Source organism: Pelodiscus sinensis, chromosome 22 (genome assembly GCF_049634645.1).
Source record: "Pelodiscus sinensis isolate JC-2024 chromosome 22, ASM4963464v1, whole genome shotgun sequence".
In the NCBI taxonomy this organism is placed as follows: domain Eukaryota; kingdom Metazoa; phylum Chordata; order Testudines; family Trionychidae; genus Pelodiscus; species Pelodiscus sinensis.
In genome coordinates this window covers 24,158,416-24,181,372 of record NC_134732.1, presented here as the reverse complement: position 1 = coordinate 24,181,372, position 22,957 = coordinate 24,158,416, and the positions used below count along the sequence as shown (strand labels likewise).

Below are 22,957 nucleotides of genomic sequence, written 5' to 3'. Positions count from 1 at the left end.
GCGGAGAGCCTAGTTAAGATCTGCCTGTGTCAGCACAAAGCCTAATCTGGATTGATGCAAACTGCAGAAAGTATCATTAGAGGCTGTCTGGGAAGCCAAGGAGTTTCGCGGCTCCGTTCTCGCCTCCCTCAGTACTCAAGATATTGCTGTTTACAGAGCCGGGGTCGATCCTCAGAATTTCCTCTCCAGATCGTCAATATGCCCATGTGTCACCCTGGTTCTCCTGGCTAATTAATCACTTGCTAAGCTTGTCAAATGGAAACCCTGCTCCTTGGGCGCCTGCACCCTCGTATGGGGGCTCGGGAGCACATCTTTCTCTCTCGGCTTTCTTGCTGGCATTTCGGAGTCCAGCCTGAAATCCAGTGGCCCCTCTTGCAGTGCGTCCCCCATGTCAGAAGGGTGACAATGCATCCTCCATCTGCCACCGGGAGGAGGAGGCCTGCAGGATCAATCAGAACGGGTGCAGTATAAATCAGTCCAAGGGCTGGATACCACATACAGCTCGTGCTACAGCTCCTCTCGTTCTAGCCTGTCCCTCACCCACGGGTTGCTCTAATGCTGCCCTCTCGTGCTCCGTGTCCAAGCTTTGTGGACTGGGAGCAGTGGGATCTGACTCTCGGAAAAGCAGCCCTCCCACTAGAAGAGCCAGGAGTAATCGTCATCATCCGTCTCTCGCTCCTTTGCTCAGGGTCCGGGATGCAGGGAAACGTTTGGATCCGATCACTGCTCAGGGTTCCAGGTTTTAAAATGAATTTGCTATCGTCATGGACAAGACCAGACACATGCTCCCACCTGGCCTCAGAACGAAAGTCAAGGCCCATACCTGCCATTGCATTTAACTTTACATGCAACGATTCACTTGTCTTTAAAACTAGCCCCTCGCAATCCTCAGGATTTCTTTTCACTCTTCTCTCCTCCGTGCCCGTCAAAGCAAAGCAAGTCCCAGCGGGATTCCAGACAGATAATTTATGCCAGTTTAAAGCAAATACTTTGTAAAGAAAACACTGGCTTGGTTTTTGTTGTTGCTGTTGCTGCTCTGTGGGGACTCAGAGGCTAGAAAGGAAATGGCTCCTTTGCTCCACTTCACTGGTAGGGTCAAAGGATGGACGTGCAGGGACCTGCGGATGCCCCACAGCAGAGTACAAATGGACAGCAGAAACCAGGCAAAGCATCCTACGGTAGCCGCAGGTCCTCCACCTTATCCCAGGGGACCAGCCAATCGAGAAGCAGCCAGGCAGAAAGCCAGCTCAGTGCTCCCCTAATGATAAAAGGCTGCATTCCCTCAGGGGCAGGAACGGTCGCCCTCACCGGAATCAGTCGCATGAAGGGCCAGGAGGAGTGTGTGGTAGATCAGGAGACAGGGGAGTCCAGTCCTATGGGACTCGGGCTGCTGTGAGCAGGTGTCCTTCCTCATGCAGAAGTTGGAGAACAGGGCGAGTCAGGCCTCTGGCCTGGATGGTGCAGTTGCAGGAGGGGGGTGTTGGCGCATCTTGAGCACACAGAAGTAGGTGGGCTCTGGCCTTCCATTACGATAGACGACTTTACCCTGGGACCAGGGACTCTGAAGATGGCCCCATCCAGTCTAGCCCCCAGGGGCCAATCCAGAACTGCCCCCCACAAGATAGTCACCAGTTAGAGCCATGCAAACAATTCCCTTTGGCTTTCCCAATGGGTCCACAAGGGGCAGGCGGGTGCCTGTAGCACGGACTCTCTGTGCACATTTGAGTGAGTATTCGGGGGGAAATGGCCAAGGATGGCAAATGTTGAAGTCTCAGGAGTCACTTCCATTCCTAACGCCCACAGGTGGGTCTTCCTGCCCTTATAGGCTCCTCCAGTGGAGGGACACAACGACACTTGACTTACGGGACCGATCACAAAAGAGCAGCAGAGTCCAGATGTTGGAGATTTATGTTCAGCAGTGAGAATGAAAACATCTGGACCGCTCTTCCCAGACTGGGTTGGAGGGACAAGTCATGGTAGTCAAAGCCAGCCAGCTCCTGGGACAGACACCGAAGCTACACGAACCGGGCCGGTTATTCCCTCGGTAACGGCACTGCTGCGTGGCCAGCCCGGAGCTGTATGTCCCAAACACTTCGGCTTCCACCACATCCCTGAGGAGGTGAGTCAAGATCTCACGCTGCCTTCTTTCCTGGTCTTTAACCCAAATTCGCCTTTTCGTATTTTTATCCCATTGCCCTGCCTGCCTAGATACTACTCACCCTCTCATGCACACCTCTCCAGTTCTTGTAACGGCATCTGTCGAGACACGTCATGGGGGAGTTCATGGAACGGTTATCATGCCTTTTATTAACTCCCTGCTAGATCTGTCTGAAGGCTAGTATGGTGCCTATAGTGACCCTGGCTTGCTATTCACTGACGCCAGCCTATGCATGAGGAGTCAGTCCTTTGAAATCAGGGGAGATACACCAGTGCACAACTGGGCAAATTCCAGGCTTGTTTACACTGTGAAGCTAATTTGGATTCAGGTAGGATAAGAACATAAGAACGGCCAGACTAGGTCAGACCAAAGGTCCATCCAGCCCAGTATCCTGTCTGCCGACTGTGGCCAGTGCCAGGTGCCCCAGAGGGAGTGAACCGAACAGGTAATGACCAAGAAATCTCTCTCCTGCCATCCATCTCCACCCTCTGACAAAGGACATGGATTTAAAGCAGAATAGCTATTCCTGCTTAGCTCCCTGTGCAGAAACTCTTATTCCAGAATGACAGTGCCTTATTCCATGTTTGCTTAATTCACCACCAAAGTGGATTAAGCTAGTTCAGAATAAGGCCCCCTTATTCTAGAAGAAGAGCATCCATCCATGGCCGGTCTACACTAAAGGGGAAAATCAACTTACGATACCCACCTCCACCCACGTTAATTACATAGCTGGAGTCCAAGTATTTTAAATTGCGTTTTGGTGCCATCCTCGCAGAAGGAGGTCGACAGGAGAACACAGTCCCGTTGACGTCCATTGTTCCTCGTGAGGAGCAGTTGACTGGCAATGACAGGAGGGCCCTCTCAGTTCGAATTACCGAGTCTTCACTAGACCCATTAATTCGAACCCCGGAAGATCGACTTCGCTGTAGTGTAGACAAGCCCACATAGAATTAATCAGGAATAGTTTATCAGAACTACCACGTGCTCCTGGCAGGGCGGGAGGAGACTTCACATGCTGTCCCACCCCCAAGCCCTGCCAGAGGGCGGGAGGAGTACATGAAGTTTTCTCCGCCCTACCCCCGCCCTGCGAGTAGCTTAGAAAAGTGCCATGCGCTCCTCACAGGGCGGGGGCAGGGCAGAGGAAACTTGATGTGCTCCCCTGCCCCCAAGCTCTGTTTGGCCAGGGGGTGGGGAAGCGCGCAAAGCCGCCTCTGCCCTGCCAGGGGCATGGGTGCTTAGTGGGAACGGGGGTCAAAGGGGCTCCCCTACCTCCAGACGAATCATGGTCTGTGGGTGGGGAAGCCTGGAAGCATCCTGGCCCCGCCCTTTCCCGGGCAGCCGAGGGCCACTTCCAAAATGTTGAAAGTGGCCCCTGGCCAAAAATTATTTCCCGCCCCCTGAGTTAGAACATATTGACCTGTGGTTCGGCAAATTCTCTGGTTCGGCACCGGTCAGGTCCTGAGGGTGCCGGGCTAGAGAAGTTCAACCTGTACCTTAATATGGTTAATGAAGCAGAGAATCTTGCAGGGCCTTTGTAAGAGAAGCCCTTTCTCCTCTCCAAGGGGAGGCCTTGTCTTGAAGACACAATTCCCTCTCGCGCCCTCCCTACGCGCCCATTTGCCCAACAGGCTTCACCCAGCAGCTGCTCTCCAGCCAGGCTGGCTCTAAAACTCGTCCTTTGAGACGGATCGTTTAGTCAGATTTATCACAGAGCTGGAGTCTAGGACTGTACCACATCCCGGGGGGAGGCAGGACTGAGTAAATGCACAGCACACAAAGGGACCCGGTCATGACCACGTGGTGGCGGGAGCTTTTGAGGCAATACAACACCCGGGCGCCGTTCGGGAGAGCTGCGGGGGTGGCAGCCATGCGTGCCGGGACGTGGCTTGCTTTTCTTCCCATTCCCCTGACAATAAGGGAGCGAGGGAAAGGCATTTGGGCTCCATGAATTACTCCACTGCTCCCTCCCTTCACCAGCCAGGAGCCAGAGACCTGCATGGGCTGTTGCTTCACTTCAAAGGCGAAACACTGCGTGGAGCCCGGGACTCCTCTGCTGACCCCGGGCTCCACGCAGTGCTGCCGCTTTGAAATGCCATGTGCAGTCCGGGGACACCCCAGCTGGTGTGTCAAAGTGGCAGCGCCTGGTCCCATGCTGATAGAGGCAGCAAGGGCGGGGAAGCGACTAGTCGACTAGCCTTTCGACTATCCGATAAGCATTTACTTCGACTATCCGATAAGCATATCGACTAGTCCCTCACATCCCTACTACAACACCTAGATGGATGCCATGGTCTTTCGTATGTTTATCTCATTTCAGTTATTTCTGTAACGCGTCAAACAGTGCGTGCGGCCCCTCTCTTTCTCCAACACCAACGCCTTTCCGAGGAAAGCTCACTTTACCGAGGAGTCGATTATTGGCCCTGGGTTGCAGCACTTTGTGCCGGGTTCAATTCCAAGGAAATGTTTCTGCACCGGAACTCCCCGAAGCCCATCTCACAAGTACGAGGAAAGTGTCCCATTCTCTCAGGCCCTGTTCTGTTACGTGGAGCTGACACCGAACCCCTTCAAGCAGAACCCGAACAAAGGAGAGTTGTTTCTGTCATGCACATATGCTGCGTGTCCTCATAACTTCCACTGCGCTCTGCAAGGTGGGCGGAGAACAGCATGAGAGTAGAAATTGTCTAATGCTGTCTTATCAGCCATATGCTTTAAAGACAAGTCGGGGGGGGGAGGGGAGACATTTATTTCCTGGAAAAATTCAATTCTCTCCAGCCGTAAAAGGCAGCAGCAACACGGATTTTAAAGGATGCTGGAAAAGCAGCAATTACACCACCGAAAATCTTGGCACACACTGATCTGTGACTGCCATGTTTCTTCCACCGCCATGGCTGCCAAAGAGACTCCAGGCACATCGAAGAGGGGCTGCGTCTGATTTTGCCTTTGTTGAAATTTCCTTTAGCTTCCAATTCGAGGACTCAAGAGGACACCGAGGGTGTGTCTACACTGCACCGTTATTTCGAAATAACAATGCGAGCATCTGCACAGCCAGTCCGTTATTTTCAAAATAATTTCAAAATAACAGACAGCTTATTCCAAAATCTGTAAACCTCATTCTACAAGGAATAGCATCTATTCCGAAATAAGGCGTGTGTAGACGCTCCACTGCGGCTATTTCTAAATAGCCCCTTCCCAGGGCCATTCTAAGTTATTCCTCCCCGGTGCCTCTTGGGGCTCTAAATTGAGATAACACCCCTACATTAGGGGACCCTGCCTTGGACTGATTTTGAGGCTTCCCTGCAGTGTGGCTATGCTATTTCGGAATAAGCTATTTTGGAATCCCTATTCTGGACTAGCTTATTTTGAAATAGCCGTGCCGTGTTGACACACCCCTAGTCTCAGCAAGGTGGTGGTTTTCCAGGGAGAAGAAGATGTATTAAAACCATCCTGCACTCGTTAGTATTGTCGCAAGAAGACAGGCACGTTCCACGCTCATTAATCTCTCTCTCGTTTGCAATGGTCCCCACATCTGCTTGTTGCCTGTGGAGAAAGGAAAACTCAGCAGGGAGATTCCCACAAAGGCCTCCAGAGCCGCCCTCTGCTGAAAAGTCCATGCTCCAGAGCCTGGTTTAGTTCTGCTGCCTGTTACGCCGACAGGTACCTGGGCAGCAGGGTGAGTTCATTTGTGAAGGTCCCAGTCAGGGTCCCTGTAACTTGACCCCGCCAGCCTCCACAGAACCTTCTTGGCCAGTTTGTGGAGCTACGGCCAGCGAGCACCCGGAGAAAACCCATGGTGGTTTGCAGAGCACAAGCGACTCCGGAGAACCGTACGGTAGAGGCTGAGCAAATACACTTCAGCGTCAGCCTGAAAACAATGGAGGCTGCCCTGTCGTGGGTCAGCAGAGCGCGGAGGGGAGTCCGGGCTGATCCAGGTGAGCGTCACAGTCTCTTCCGCTCACCTGGCTCAGACTCAGACCATCCTCCCCACCACTGGCTTCATAATTAAGAAGTTGTTCTCGCCAGGTTAAAGACAAACTTTTCTGCAGCACCGCCAGCTCTGCTCACTTCTAATTGCACTCTAGACAAAAGGTTAAGAGGAGGAAAGAGCTCATTATCTGGGTGAGTTGGAGAGAATCCCCCGACCAGCAGGGCCAGTGCAGCTGTTTATGCCTCCACAGGTAGGGTTCCTGCCTTTGAGACTTCCTCAAATCCTGATCCCTCCCCCGGAGAATTAATTATCTTCTCTTTGTGTTCAGGCAGAAAATGGAAGGTCTGACTCCTTTGTGTTAAGGTAGAAATGCTGGGAAGGGTGAACGAGGGCTCATGCAACTGAGCGTGGGATAGTGCGGATCTGCGTGTGAGCGGTACGGTTGCGCCGGTGCACGCACACACACACATACACACTTGTGCAAACACACAGGGCGTGGACACTGTTCAGGGCAACCACGCCCGTATTCCCCCTCCGTGGTCCAACCGGGCGTCCACTCAGGCCAACTCCCTGCTGCCTGGCAGGTCTCCAGGCGGCACAGCTCCCTGCCAGCACTGGGAATGCCCCAGCCAGTCAGGCCTGCTTTGCCTTTCGCCGGAGAGGCGATCAACAGCATCCTTGCCTAGCGATGCCACCACCCAACCCTGCCTAAGCAAGCACAGTTATGCTTAAGGTGAAAGCGTGACAGACAGGACATGAGAAAAAACAACCTACCCCCATGCTAAGAAGCTTTCAAGAGATGACCCCCACTCTCGCACGGCTCAGGCAGGCGACCCTTCTGTAAGGCATGTCCCCCGCCCCTCGCGAAACAGACATCCCGCCTGGCGGTGGCTCTGAGACAGTTTAATGTCAGGCGGCTTATTCCAAAGTCCTTTTTTTTTTTCCTTTGGCCTCTGGAAAATCCAGCGGGAGCTAGCTAAGGCAAGCCTCCTCAGCAGGTGCCAGGAGCCTCTCTGGAGGGGACACAGCTGAATGAATTTGCCCAATCACCCCCCTCCCTCTTCTGAGGTCCTGGAGAGTCTGTGGTTACCCTCCCCCATGGAATTACGGACAGGCCCTGGCCCCCATGACACTTAGCACAAGGCGCTCCCCCACCATATTACAGGATGTTGCCGCGTCGGTCACAGCTGTCCTTGTACTGAAACCAGGGAAGGACGCCTGTGGCAAGGGGCCAGGCTGGCTCAGAGAAAGCCCGTTGTTTTGGCCAGGTCCGCAGGATAAAGAGCTAGAGGCGTTTGACCTGGCCCGGTGTCTTCATTCCAGGGCCCACGCGGGAAGCCGCACCTGAAAGCAGCAGTGAAGACGCCGGCTTCGCGACACCTGGCAAGACGCGGACGTGTCCCGGAGGCAGCAGTGGCTCTGCCCCACTCAGACAAAGGAGAAAATAAAACCCAGCTAAACTCACCTCACGCTCAACTCAGCCACGGGTCCCGGCTGCGTCTGAGAATGAAGGAGGGTGGCTTGTGCAGACAAAGGAGCTGCCTTGGCAGGGCAGAGGAGGCAGGGAACTGGATGGGAGCCTTTGCTCCCGCCAACCGTCCCGCTGTGTGGACGGCCCGAAAACACGATTTAAGATACGTCGACTCCAGCTACGTAATTAACGCGGCTGGAGTTGTGTAGCCCAAGTCGACTTTCCCCGCTAAGGTAAACCAGGCCTTAGTGAACTACCTTGTGTGAATAACCTCTCACTATCACTAGCCGCACAAAGAGAGATCACAGGACGGCCGTTAGCGTGATTAGCAAGAGATGCAATGGCGTTTTGTTCTTCTTGGAATTGTGAGCTTTTTTAAATTATTTTAATTAATTACTTTTAAAAAATGGGACTTAATACAGCTGCTAAGTCCCAATATACTAATTATGGTATGCGTGCACACACACGCACACACACGCTCTCCCGAACTGTCCTGTCCCTGCCCGGCATAACAACTTGTAACGGATTCATCAGGGACTCTCTTCTCTTTTTCCAAAATCCCAGTCCTAAAATAAGCTGGTTAGAAAACAAAAACCTCCACCCCACCCCACCCCACCTCATGGAAAAGAGTTAAATACATGTTTATATCTATTCAGAAAATGCTTTTAATGGACAAAATTTCCAGGGGTGCCTACCCTCATGGAACGGAGATTTTCTAGGGTATGAGAGGGACTGTCATCTGGGCAGCATTTTCAGGTCAAACAAATGCAAAGCCCATTATAGGAAGACGTGTAGTTTGGGAATTGGCACGCTCTCTGATTCTATACCCAGTGATGGACCGTCCATAAGCGCGAACTAGGCGGTCACCTAGGACGCCAAATTAAACGGCTGTTGAGGGGTTTGGAGGCGGGGGTGCCGACTGTGCGCTGATCGCGCGTTTCGCCTAGGGCACCAGTTGCTGGCAGCTCATCTAGGGCTACTCCTGTCCATACCCTACACAGCTCTGAACACATGCCCATCTTCTCTGTTAGGAATGATTCTTGACAAGGGGAAGAGATTCTGGTATAAACTCTCTATAAGAAGCACAGTGAATTTATGGCAGAATCTCCTCCCAATCTTCTGCTAGTGCCAGTCGAAAGTCTGAAGCAATTTCCCCCCTGTTAACAATTTAAAGCCTTGACAGATTACCTACCTTAAAAAAGAATTTTGAACTGTACTTATAAAATATTTCATGAAACACTTCTAAATACATTACCACCTTCACTCCCCAGCCACGACAGCGCTATTTGAAAAGATATGGCAGAGAAATGTCTCTCTCTCATTTAAACTCAGATCTCTTGAAATTTCTGCTGCTCCAAGCTGATATTTATATTCTGTATCCACTTAAAAGTGGGGAAAATAGGCAGATTCGGTATCAGATTTTGTTGTTTAAAAACTTGCAGAAATAAATTCTTTGATCTAATCACATGTAAATTATGTGTCACGGCTAAAATATGGAACTGCATGTAAATCACAGATACAAAAGAAGCCATCACCATCTCCATGTAGAATGAAAAGAAATGTGGAATTTTAAAACCAGAGCGTTCAACTGGATTAGCATTGCAGCTTTAGTTTAGATTCATAAACAAAAACTGCACCCGCAGCAAAATAACTCTAAAGAAACTGGACTAAAGCCCTGATTCAGCAAAGCACATGCTTAACATTAAGCTGGCATTGAACTCTATTTACCAATGCACTTAGGCACTGAAGAAAAGCGAAGCTACATACTCTTAAAGGAAGCACTGAAGCGCCTGCCAGAATTGGGGCCTACATTTGGTGTATTTTTGGTCTAATTAGATGTATGCTCATTAAATAATCCAGCCTTATTGGGCCCGTGAAACAGGTGTAGGAAGCTCATTCGATTTCCAACGAGGAGTCCTATGGCAACTTAAAGACCACATGGGATCTGACAAAGTGGTTTTCACCCAGGAAAGTTGATGCCCAAATAAATCTGTTGGTCTTTAAGGCTACGTCTACACTGCAGCCTTTGTTGGTAGAGACAATGCAAATGAAGTGCTCATTAGCATTTCTCATGCTCTCATTTGCATAGTCTCTTCCGATCTGTTTTGCCGAAGAGGTTTTTAAACAAAAAACCACAGTATAGAAGGAGCCATTTTCCTCAAAAAACCTCCCTTTTGCGCAAGAACCCTTATGCCTCAAAAAAGCAGGAATACAGGATCTTGTGCAAAAGGGTTTTTATGCCCCGTCTACACTGCAGGTTTTGTGCGCAAAAACCTCTTCCGCAAAATGGATCGGAAGAGACTATGCAAATGAAAGCGCAAGAAATGCTAATGAGCCCTTCATTTGCATTGTCTCTGCCGACAAAGGCTGCAATGTAGACATAAGCCTCAGACTCCTGGTTGTTTTCACAGACACCAACACAGCTACGGCTCTGAGATTAGGTTTCCAGTTAGGACCTAACGGGGAAGGTCAGAGGTATTAACACAAAACAGAGTCCCTTTGTGAGATGTCACATAACCGTTTGCTCGCATTAAAAACCCCATAACACAAAGTGGGGGGGGGGGTTGTGGTTCAGTTAAAAAGCTGGGCAAGGGATTGGAGCAATTTTTAATTGTACCTGAATTATTTTGCCCAGCCCTGGACCAAGCGCTGGGAGGGCAAGAAATCCATTTCACCGATTACCCCTGCAGGCCGGGACAGCAGAGCTCCTGGAGGGCCGATGACAGGATCCTCTCAGCAGCAGGCGGTGCAGCGGCCTGAGAAGCTCGGAGGTACTGGGAGCAAGGCAGGCCGCCGTGTCTCCGGCTCTGAAACGGTGCAGAGATTAAGTCCGGATCTCACCTTCCTCTCCAGCACACAGCGCTCCAGGAGAGCCAACGCTTGGTCCCTCCTCCCTGCTCCGTGGGGCTGTGCAGGAAACTCCCATTAACAGCAGCCGGGGCCCTAGGAGTCGGGCCAGCAGATAGGACCCATGTAAAATATGGCGGTGCTGTAGCACCCCCCCAACACACACACACTCTCGGTCCCCATGCCTATGAGGTGAACTGGTTAACAGGTGAATGTTCGATCGATTCAATTTTTATAGCTCAAACGGTTGCTTTTCTTAAAAGCTATTTACGTCTCTGGGGCTACGTCTGGACTGCATCCCTCTGTCGACAGAGGGATGCGCATCAAGCATGTCAAAACTGCTAATGAAGCCAGGATTTAAATATCCCGCGCCTTATTAGCATAAACATGGCCACCGCTTTTTTTCCAAATGGAGTTTTTTTAAAAAACCCGGCAGTCTAGATGCAGATCTATCGAAAATCAAGCCTTTTTTGACAGATCCTGTAAAGCTCATTTTTTGAGGAATACAGGATCTGCCCAAAAAGGCTTTATTTTCGACAGATCCATGTCTAGACTGCTGGGTTTTTTAAAAAAAACTCCATTTAGAAAAAAAGCGGTAGCCATGTTTATGCTAACGAGGCACGGGTTATTTAAATCCTGGCTTCATTAGCAATTTCGATGTGCCTGATCTACATCTCTCTGACGACAGAGAGGTGTGGTCCAGACACACCCTGAGTTACACGTGGAAATGTCCCCAGGCCGAGGGCAGAGGTGATCTGGTCTGCTGGGGCATAAGACAGAAGCATAAGACCAGCCAGACTGGGTCAGACCAAGGGTCCATCCAGCCCAGTGTCCTTCCTTCTGATGGTGGCCAGTGCCAGATGCCCCAGAGGGAGTGAACAGAAACAGGGAATCATCAAGTGATTCCTCTGCTGTCATCCATTTCCAGCCCCTGACAAACAGAGGCAAGGACACCATTCCTACCCATCCTGGCTAATAAATTCATGGAGGATAGGTCCATCAATATTTATTTAGTTCTTTTTTAAACCCTGTTAAAGTTCTGGTCTTCACAATATCCTCTGGCAAGGAGTTCCACAGGTTGACTCTGCACTGCATGAAGAAATACTTGTTTTGGTTTGTTTTAAACCTGCCACTTATTCATTTCATTTGGTGACCCCCTAGTTCTTGTGTTACGGGAACAAGTAAATAACTTCCCTTGTTTACTTTCTTTACACCTGTCATGGGCTACAGAAATGGCTGTGACACCCGGACCATTGGAGGGGCTCCACCCTCTTCGATGTGTGTCTCATGTTTACTTTGCTTAAGGCAGTTTCACGTTCTGGTTGCTGGTATGGAGGTAGCCAGGGCTACTTTGTACAGAGAGAGTCTTGACCTGGCAGATTGTGGTGACTCCGTCAGAGAATCTACAGTATCATGTCAGAACGCTTACAGCTTTCTCAGCTCACTGATCAGTGACAGAGCTGTTACCGGCCATCAAGTCAACGAATCCATGACTCACTCTAAGTGTGTGTATCCATCTCTGTCTCCATAGGGGGGCATGTGTGTGTATGTGTATGTGTGTATATACACACACGTATGTGTGCATCCGCACATCTCTCTCTAGCTTGTAATGATCCTAAAGGATCTTGTCTTTGGAAAGTCACTGCCAATAATTCACAGCACAGAATAAAGAACAATACTTCTGGATGCAGGAAACACAAGGATGGTAAAACTGACTACCACACAGGAATAAGTCTGAGACTTTCACCATGCCAGGCACTAGAAAACAAGTGTAAATTTGTCCCATCACATAATACTAGAACTCGGGGTCGCTCGATGACATTAACAAGCAGCAGATTGAAAACAAAAACAAAAGGAAATACTTCTTCATGCAACACAAAGTCAACTTGTGTGGAACCCACTGCCATGGGACACTATGAAGACCGAAAGTATAACAGGGTTCAAAAAGAATGAGGAAAGGGCATGGAGGATAGTTCTGTCAAAGGATGGTCCAGGATGCAACCCAGATATCCCTAAACCTCAAACTGCCAGCATCTGGAACTGAAAGACAAGAGATTAGTCACTGAAAAGTTCTCTCTCCTGTTCTCTCGCATGTCCCCGGCCACGGTCAGAGACAAAATATTGGGCTATTCGGAGATCTGACCCAGTTCTTGTATTCTGTCAGAAACGGTTTCCACGGGTGTGCGCTTTTACCTCGGTGCGCATAACAATTTTATTCCTCACGTGGGCGGGAAAAAATCTGCACATGGACGGAAAAGAGTAGAAGGATCATTGGCTACCACCTGGACTGCTCCAGATAAATGCACCTGCCCGTTTAGATGGTAAACTCCTCAGGACAAAGACTGTCTCTGACCCTGGATTGGTGCCGGGCCTCATACTGTGGGGCCCTATTCTCAGCTGGTTCCTAGGCACTACCACCAGAAACACAATTAAAATAACCGTTATGATTATTATCATCATCATCATCCTCCAGCACAGAAATCCACTTTTTAGAAACCAAGAGGAGGAAGAGACAGACAGATTCAATTCTAGACCAGGGCTGGGTAAGATGTGGCCCAGGAGCCGGAGCTGGCCCACCTCACACTTTGATTCAGCCTGCAGACTTTCATCTGGCTGCTTTCTATTTATATCCTGCCGCCCATGCTACCGAATTTCCAGGCAGTGGCTCAAGCAGCAGGATGCTACTTAAATGGCTCCCACTGGTGGTGCTACCCCAGCAGGGGGACAGAGCCACGAGCCCCTTAAATAGCCACAGCGACCCCAAACAGCGGCCAGGCAAGTCGGTAGCGGCAGGGCTGGGAGCCGTGAGCCCTTTGCTGTGTTTTTAATTCAAAGCCTCCAGCCCCAGACAACTCTGGGGGAAGACTAGTCTGCAGCCCCGCCCCTTCAGCTCCAGGCCCCGCCCCTTCCAGGGGGTGGAGCCAGCCCATGAACACGTACCAAAATTCATTAAGTGGCCCCCCCTATAAAAATTATTGCCCACCCATGTTCTAGATCAGTGGTGCACAACCCATGGGTTGCGACTCCCTAGGGGGTCGCAGATGTCTTCCTGGGGGGGTCACGGCACTAAGATCCGGGTGCTGGGCCCAGCCGTTGGTGGCCGCAGGGCGCTTAGATCCGGCCAGACAGGGGCTGGGCCCGGCCGTTGGCGCGGGGGTCGTGGTGGAAGAAGGCTGCACATCATTGTTCTAGATCATAGGGTGTCCCTTCTCTAAGGCTGTGATTCCAGCAGAAAGCACACACGGAATGGTTTGACATCCCAGAGGACGCGCTGCTATTCTCCCTACCAGGAGACCGAAAAGTCCCGTGGCGATATTAACTCGGTCATTTCCCAGCAGTCTTCTTATCTGAGAAGGCAACAAAGCTCCCCCTTTCAGGCTGACTCCTGGCGTGGCCGAGCCCAGTGCGTGCAGGAAAAGATCTGCACTCCCTTACGCTGCACATTAGGTGACTACACTCGCTTTGCCACGTGCTTTTGCAAAAGGCTCCTTTCATCAGCCGCCTTTGAGGTTCTTTGAAAAATGGAAATAATTAGGCATGTGTATTTTCATTGGCACCGTGACGCCGAAGCCTGATCTGAAAGGTTTCAGCATTGCAGGGAAATAATAGGCCCAATTAAGGGTACTTTATTTATTCTGTGAAGTTCAAACACCACAGCTTTGGGGACAAGAATCAGATGCGGAGCAGGCGTGTGGGTTTATACAAGAGCAGGGGTTAAAAATAATCTTCTTGGGTTTGCAGAACAGCAAGAAAACAAACAAGTAAGTGGAGAGTCCAAGGGAAAAAGTTGCATCATGCATGAAACTCACCCCCTTGTGCAGAGGGCCAGCAAAAAAAAATCTAGGCACCTTTTCAGTCCTGTTTCTACTAATGCTAAGGCTGGCGGAGCAGGAAGATTTGTGGGGTCTAAGGCCATTGGTTTTGTGTGTGCGCACGATAATTTAACAGACAGCTAACGAGATGAACAAAGGCTTCACTGATTCCAGGGAACCGACTCGGGCCCTTCAAGATAACTCGTGAGTTCTTGGTCAGTTGATACTTCCAAGAACTTTTTAAAAGTTTCAGAAGGGAAAAAAAAAAAATCTCACCCTGGCATTTAAATTGCAGGCAGGCGAAAAGCACCGTGTCCACTGTCTTGGGCAGCTGCATTGGGTGGGACCAGAGCAAAAGGGCTGATGTGGCATTCAGAACACAGTGAGAACTCAAAGCCAAACAGAATTCTTAACCTAAAGCAAAAAGCGCTATTAAAAACGGGAGAGGATGCCCTGAAAATAATTAAAGTGATGCGAGAGAAATCAACATGCTCCTGCGCGCTTACAGGTCTCACGTCTCCAGGGGCCAGCTCCTGTCTCCGCCGCCTGCAGTGGCTCCTTTCCCGTGCGTTTGGACAAAAGGCACTTTATTACAGTAATTTATCACCCCATAAAAGTGGCTCTCTTGCACTGCCGAATAATTTTGAAAGAAATATGTGTTAAAAATTAAAAATGCAGTCGGTGTCTGCACACTCAGGTCTGCTGGGAGACATTTTTGCAACTACTGTAACTGCCTGGGTAGTTTTAATACCTCTCCCTTCCATTATTTAAAGTATGATGATATTTTTTCCTTCTCGAAGCTTTGTCAGCTATAAATAAAAGATAAGGGTTGAACTGTACAGGGGATCAGTAAGCACTTCCATTATTGATACTTAATGTTACTCCGAGCGAGGACGGCACGGTGCTTTTCGCTTGCACCCAAACCCTTGGGCGCTGGCTAGGAAAAGCTGAAGGTGTGAAATTAAGAGGTCATTTTTCTGCTTACGTTTCCATTTTTTCCTCCATGTGGCACGTCCCAAGGCACGAACGATGCACTTTTGAGCTCCCCTAACAAACCATTTAGCTAATGCAAACACTGGGAGAACCAGGGCTCTGCCGGATGGCTCCTGGATTGATCAGCAAGACTCCCGCCCGCCAGTCCCCAGGCCGCTGAGGGTGCTGAGCTCAGACAAAGGCCTGAAGCAGGAGCTGCAATCCTGGGCCACCGGAGATTTATTCCCACCCCTCCTCCCTCCGACTTTCTGGGAAGGGAGACGATTTCTTTTTTGTGTTGCATGCGAGCCGCCGGCTCCTCCGCTGCCGGAACAGAGAGAGCACGTTTTCCTGGCGTTCTGCGGCACAGGGGCGTGCATGCTTTATTAGCACAGCCGTGTACATTGCTAGCTCCTTCAAAGGCAATTAGCTCAAGAGCAACAAAAGGCAAAGGATCCAACCACCATGGGCTTATGTAAGAAAGAATTCACCAGCCAGACCCAGCACGGCAGGAAGGGCCGCTTTGGGCTTGTTGGGTTTGGGTTTAGTAAAGGGGCCTCTGATTTTCTCTGGAGCCCTGCGCACTCCTTGCTCTGTGGCTTTCACTGCCCCCCTCCGCCCCTTCCATCCTCCGCCCCGAGGGGTGCTATTTAGCTGACAGGTGGGCCTGGGATTAGGGGAATCTGCTCCCAGGGTCGGCGGCACGCAGGGCCAGCCCCACTCTGCACGGCAGCCGCCCCGTGACGTGCTTAAACCAGAGCGAACGGCCCCAGTGTGGACAGGCCCTGGAGCTGCACCAGGCCTCCTCCACCTTACGGACTCCTCCAACCTCCCTGCACCAGCGGGGCAAAGAGGCAGAGAGCAGGACTGTGTGTGCCCTCGCCCCAATGGGATGAGGGGCCAAGGCCCGTTAGCAGGGGGGGCTGGGGCAAACCAGCACTATCTGCCCCTCACTTAGATGGGGTAGTCATGCTGCCGCCCCAGTCCTCCCCAGCGGCCAGGGAGGGTAGGCTATTTTGGGAAGGTATTGCCTTCCCATGCCCATAGTACCCGCAGCCCATGCATTACAGCCTGGCACCCTGCAACTGAGCAGAGACAGCCCAGTAGGACCAGGTACTCCGGAAACGTTGATTAAATCGACTTCCTGTAGCTTCTCCCTACCAACATGCAACATCTGCACTGGTGAGCTCTTTCTGGCTAGGATTCCCCTTTGCAGCCCCTATTTTCGGCCTTCCTCCAGAGCTCGCTGGGTTATATCAGCTGTGGCTGCCCTACACTAATCACAGATCTGCATCTAGCCCTGCTGTCTCTGCAAACCACAGGAGAACGGAATTAGCACATGACTCACGTCACCCTTTTGGCAACAGACGATCGCGGGGACGTGCTGGTATCTGCCCATCTTCCAGTTCTCAGAAGTGACTTCGAGATGCAGAGAGTGAGAAAAAGTGAGTCACGCTCCGAGGTTCCTTTCGCTGCTTTTGCTCCGTGAGGCAAGCTTGCATCTCCCGGCACGCACGGACCGGTCAAGGACGGAGAGGTGTGGAGGCCGCTGCTTGTGGATGGAGGGCTGAGCAAACCTCCAACACGAGCACGGGGTTGCGGGCTGTGGTTAGGCTGACTCAGACTAGTTCTAAAGTGGCACAAGTCTGCGCAGGGAGCGTCAGGCACTGAGGACCCACCGAGAGCAAGGAGAGAATCATTTGGCCTCCGTGGGGAGATTCCCTGAGGTGGCCGAATGCTGCGGAAGAAAGCCCCCGGGTTACCCCAACACGGGTGCTCTCTTGCCACATGCTCACGTCAATCACAAGTGTCCAGCATCGCAGCCGAGCGGCCTAGATAGACATCTCCATGCCACACGTGGTCTTGTCAACTGGACGCTTCTTGAGTGTGGAAACTGTGCTACCACCCTAGGCCTCTGTGGGAAAGCAGAGCGCTAGATTTAGCTGGGCAGAGCCATGCCTTCCCATAAGTCCTTAAAGCCCCCTCGGTCTCGCCCAGGGACCACGCAGCCATAGTGGCTGTCGGCGGGGTGGGGGGGATTCAGCTTGCAGTCAAGTGTATCAACTCTTCCCGAGGGAGATTTTCCTGTACGTACTCCCCGCCACTGGGGCAGCCTCACAAGCACTTTGCGCACATGCCACGCCCACGCTTGAGATGAGAGTTCCATTACAGACGGCTTATGAAGGGTTAATAATTAACCGATGTGACGTGCCTCATACAGACGTTCAGGCTATGTCTAGACTACGTTCTATTTTTGATCTCACTTTTGAAAGTGGATCTTTTGAAAGTGAAAGTAGTCTGGACGCGTTTTTTTCGGGAAAAAAAACCCGTTTTCGAAAAAAAAAAACCACTCTTCCTTAAAAAATGAAGTTTATGCAGGTTTTTTTTTTCTAAAAAGGGGTTTTTTTTCCTGAAAAAAACATGTCCGGACAGCTTTCACTTTCAAAAGATCTGCTTTTGAAAGTGAGATCAGAAGACGATATGCAAATTCCCACGGAATTTGCATATCCTCTTTCCAAAATAGGACATAGTTTAGACCAGCGGTTCTCAAACTTTTTGGGCTCTGGAGCCCTTAACATGCCTAAAAATGTATGTGGCACCCCAGCAGTCCACTGACTGTATGTGCACCTATCGATGTTTCCAGTTTGTCAACCTCATGGAGCCCCTGGATATGTCTTGCTCCGCGGAGCACAGTTTGAGAAACGCTGGTTTAGACCTACCCTAACAGAATACATTCTAGAGCAGTGGCCCCCAAAGTGGTGCCTGCGGGCACCATGGCACACGCTGGGGCATTTATGTGCGCCCGCTAAATGACCTGGGCCGGCCCCGCTCCCTGCCCCACTGCTCCCTGTTTACGGGCCCAAGGGTTGTGTCTTTCGGCCAGTCTTGATGAGATGTGTCCGACAAAGCTGAGCCACTTCTGCCTTGGACATCACCACCAAGGAGGGAGTCACCACGGCTCTTAGCTGCCCCTGCTGTCAACAGCGGCAGAAGAGAAGGCTGCGGTGGTCCGCTGGGCCAACACGAGTTACAAAACAAATCCACCTCGTTCTTTGCAGTAGAGTCAGTGCAGCGCACAGCTAAGGTCAGAAGCAGATCATAAAAGGGTGTTACAAGGAGGAAAGAGCAACATTGAGGATCAGACAAGAAGCCATGGGCTTTAATTGCAGCAAGGGGGTTTAGGTTTGGACATTAGGAAAAACTTCCTAACTGTCAGGATGATTAAACACTGGAATAAATTGCCCACAGGGGTTGTGGAATCTCCATCCCTGGAGACATTTAGGAGCAGATTAGACAGACACCTGTCGGGGATGATCTAGACAGTGCTTGGTCCTGCCAGCCAGGGGGGTGGACTTGATGACCTCTCCAGTTCTAGTAGTCTGTGATTCTGCATCAGCTCCTGGTCCTGGGGTCAGATTCGGGGTTAGCGCCACAGCTGGTATAAAACATGCTTGTTCCACTGAAATCGACAAAGCGATGCAAGTTTACAGCAGCTGGGGATCTTCCTCTTCAGCTTTATGCCTCCTTTTACCAGCAACAAGCTGAGTGGGGCTTTCCCCATTGGCAGCTGCTCCACTCGCAGCATTTCAAAGCGAAGCACAAGAAAAATTGCAGACGGGTCACCGTGGCGTTTGCTTGGAGAAGGAGGCGATCAGCAGACAGACAGACAGACAGGTGCAAGCCATTGCAGGAGGTTAACGCATCGTCCCGTAGCCTGGAATTTAACAGCAGCCGTTCCCCCCATGTTTCTATTCAAATAGCCGTACGACCAGCCAATGATTCAGTGGAGAACCTGGCTAGGACGAGCGCGGCCCCGACAGACGCTGTAATGGGAGCCGCAGAGCCCAGCTGCGGGTGCTGTACAGTCCCCCCAGTCTGTGCGCTGCAAAAAGCCCTGGAATGTTTTCAGAGTTTTTCAGACAGCATCGTATCAAGCTACCCAAAGGATTTCCAAGGCGGGCGGCCGCTTGCCTACAATTTCGTTAGTGTCGATACAAAGTGGCGGAGTCGGACAGAAAGCCAAGCCCGGGCGCAGGGGAGAAAATGGCCAGGCTAGTCCACAAAAGTGTGACCCAGCGGGGGACAAAGCAACAGGAGCTGGTCCGAAATGCCTGGGGTGTCAGGGTGGGTGGGGGTGCGGAGCCAGGGAGGAGGAAGAGGCTGGGGGGGAGGCAGGAGGAGGCTCAGCTAGTGCAATTCAAAAGCCCCCATTGTTCCTGCTCACGCCTGCCGTTTCCCAGGGCACGTCTCCACCAGCGGCTGCAGCCTGCGGGGTTCGGACAAGGGGCTGTGGAAGTGCAGGGTCGACTTTCTGACTCAGGTGGCAGCCCAAGAGTCTGGGTTCCTCCCATCTCGCAGGCCTGACCTCATGGGCTGCGGGTGCAGGTAGGGCTGGGGGAGGCAGTCCTAGAACACTAGAACACTAGAACCTGAAGGGACCTCCTGAGGTCATCAAGTCCAGTCCTCTGCCCTCATGGCAGGACCAAGGACCATCTAGATCATCCCTGACAGGTGTCTGTCTAATCGCTCTTAAAATATCTCCAGCGATGGAGATTCCACAACCTCCCGAGGCAACTTATGCCAGTGTTTAACCCCCCTGACAGTTAGGAAATTGTCCAATGTCCAACCTAAACCTCCATGGCTGCAATTTAAGCCCATTGCTTCTTGTCCTATCCTCAGAGGCCACGGAGAACACTTTGTCTCCTTCCTCCTCGTGACCCCCTTTTAGATACATAAAAACTGCTCTCATGTCCCCTCTCAGTCTTCTCTTTTCTAAGCTAACCAAGCCCAATTCTTTCAGTCTTCCCTCAGAGCTCATGTTCTCTAGACCTTTCATCATTTTTGTTGCTCTTCTCTGGACCTTCTCCAATTTCTCCTCATCTTTCTTGAAATGTGGAGCCCTGAACTGGACAAAACACTCCAACTGAGGCTTCACCAGCGCAGAGTGGAGCGGAAGAATGACTTCTCGTGTCTTGCTCACAACGCTCCTGTTACTGCCTTCCAGAATCATGTTTGCTTTTTTTTTTTTTTCAAATATAGAACGCTTAATGACCTCCTTTTCAATTTAGACCTCCAACTGGGAGCTGAGGTGTTTTCTTTTTTAAACATCTGGCCTTGTGTAAGGTGAGAGGAAAAAAAACAAAACAAAAAAACCTCTGACAAAGCCAGGAGGTGAAACTAGATCTTCTGAAACCCCGGACAATGCCCTACCCACAAGAACAGGCTTGCTACACACAATGAGTCGATCTACCCAGCATCAATTCACCCTGATTTTAAGAACGCCCACTGCCTTGGTGCTGCAGAGCTGTTGCATTTGCAAAAGCCTGTTTGTGAGCTTAGAGCTGGAAAACCAGCTCCCTAGCTTTTCTCCTTTTATTTTAGTGCTGCCACCAGCCTCTTCTACTGATGGGCCTCAAAGGATTCAGCATGCACTCTGGGATGTAGAATGGGTACTCTGCTGCACACGTGCCCTATTGGTACATCATGGTCCCTGCCTGCAGATCTTTCCCTACCATGTCAGCTAGAGCAATCACAATGGTGAGGTTGCCTGAATGGCCACAGTTTGTGATTATCTATTACCACACACACACACCTCAACACCATCACTGCACAGGGCCGCTATTTGCCACCCTTTGTGGCCCAGAAACGCGCGCGCACACACACACACACACACACACACTTCTCAGCAGTAGGGAAAAGGCTTCCCCTACTCCCTGGGCGGCCGAGTCGGACAGTGGGCGCAAACACAGCCGGGGCCCCGGTGCACAGCTGAGCCCGGCTTCCTAACAGTTTTCGGGGGCTTTCCGTCATCAGACTCATGTCACTCACCACTCAGTCAGAAGGTGAACTTGACGGCCCTGGAGGACCAGGCACATCACTACACAATGCTGAGACTTCCTTATGGGGGATGGGATTGGCAAGGCGCCCAAAGGGTGGGAGGGGAGGCAGGGGAAGTGCCTACCCCTTGGGGCCTGAGGCCAGTGCAGAGGAAGGAGCCAGGAAGATGCACGGCAGCTGGAAGTGGCAAGGAAGAGAAAGACAGAGGTGGGGGGAGCCAAGACGGAGGCGAGAGAGCCATGGAACAAGGCAGCACAGAAGGAACGTACGCGCTGCAGAGGAGCAAGGCGGAGTCCCTCCAGGGAACTGGTCTCAGCATGAGGACGGCCTATGCCCCTCGCTGTGGGGGGGTGGCCATGCCCAGAGAGAGGGTGCAGGGGAGGAGAGAAGCACAGGTGAGACAGGGAGGGAAGGGCAACGCAAAAGAGCTGCTTCCTGGCAGCGTGGAGGAAGAAGGGAGGCAAGGGGAGCAAATGCTCCCTCCTCACCCTCAGCTCTGATCATGCATCTCCACGATCCGGGCCCCGGTACATCGGAGTGATGGAGTAGCAGCTGCCAAATGCACGGCTTCCGCTGTGCTCAGCCTCTGCAGTGGGGTTCCCTGGCTTTCAGCCCCCTCACTAGAAAAACCGGCCAGCGCCTGGGCCTCCAACATGCCTCTGCTCCACCGTTCCCCTCTACCGCTTCACCGCTCTCCCTCAGCCATGACCTACCGCACCTCCTACCAGCTCCGGAGGGTTCACGCTGACCAGCGTACAGGTGCCATAAACACTAGCAGCCATAGTGTACAGGCACCATAAACACGCTGACCAGTGTACAGGCGCCATAAACACGTGACAGGCGCTAACGCATGCAGGGGAGGCCCATGACCCAGGCTCACGCTGTAGCCAGGAGGGCTCAAGACCCAGAGACGTTGGACCCCCCCGGGCAATGCTGGCACCGAAGGAAAGAGGCTGACAGAGAGAATGGAGATTTTGATCTCAGCCGTGTTTTGGAGGTAGATCAAAGGGGCCTTCAGGAGATTCTTGGCACCGGGGGTGGAGATACGAGGGAGACATGAGCCTGCTGTGCCACGTCCCATCACAGAAACAAAGCAGCTGTCAAATATGGTGGGGACAAGACATTCCACTCTCAGGCCACCTTCTAGGAACCGTTTTTCCGCCCAGGTTCTGGCAGCGTGGGGCCAAGGGAACCCAGCCCTGACCCAGCCCTGAGGGGCGGGTTAGCTGTGCAGGGAAGGCGCAAAGTCGGTGCGCAGGTACCATTACATGAGCCTCACGCCTGCTGCAGACCTGGCGCTATGAGTGCACATGGGAGGCGACAGCAGATATGGGCCAAGGGGAGTCCGGCCCAGACCCGCCCCCTCCCCAAGTGCAGGAGCAACCGGGATAAGTGAAACTGGAGCGGGGGGGGGGGGTGCGACTCTTGGCCATGCAGATTCCCTGCTGTGCTCCTGTCCCTGTGACCAAGCTACCTCAGGCATCCAAACCAAGCCCTGAGGGAGACAAGGCCTCCTCCGCCCGCCCGTCTGAGAGGGGAAATGCAATGTCTGACAGGAAGGAAGCTGAGGGCAGAGCAAGGAGGGAAGCGGATCACAGCTGAGGAAACAGCAGCTGCCTGTTCCCGGGCAAAGGTGCTGCTGCGTTGGAATACAAGTAGGGCTTTCTTGCGAGCTCCTTCCCTGCCCTTCTCAGCATTGGCAGGCGCATCAGCGTTCTCTCCTGGTTGCACAAGGTCCGGCCACCCCAGCACCAGCTGCTGTTCCCACAGCGCCTCCTGCGCCCCGGGGTCCTCCGGCATTTCCCAGTCTGCCTCTCCCCCCGCGGGACCCGGACACACCGGGCTCTCGGCAGGGCACCCCCCGGCCTGGACACGGTTCAATGTCGCCCACCTGGGGGGGGGGATGTTCTGCCAACTCTGCTCATTCGCAGCGG

General features: G+C 52.0%; 1 long non-coding RNA gene across 2 annotated transcripts in view; it reads right to left on the bottom strand.

Annotated features, from left to right (window-relative positions):
* The window catches only part of LOC142819336 (uncharacterized), a 114,073-nt gene that overhangs the window by 28,991 nt on the left and 62,125 nt on the right, over positions 1 to 22,957 (bottom strand). For both annotated transcript variants that reach the window (XR_012897198.1, XR_012897197.1), the window contains exon 2: positions 10,172 to 10,361. This is a non-coding gene — a long non-coding RNA (uncharacterized LOC142819336). The remainder of the gene's footprint in view (positions 1 to 10,171; positions 10,362 to 22,957) is intronic.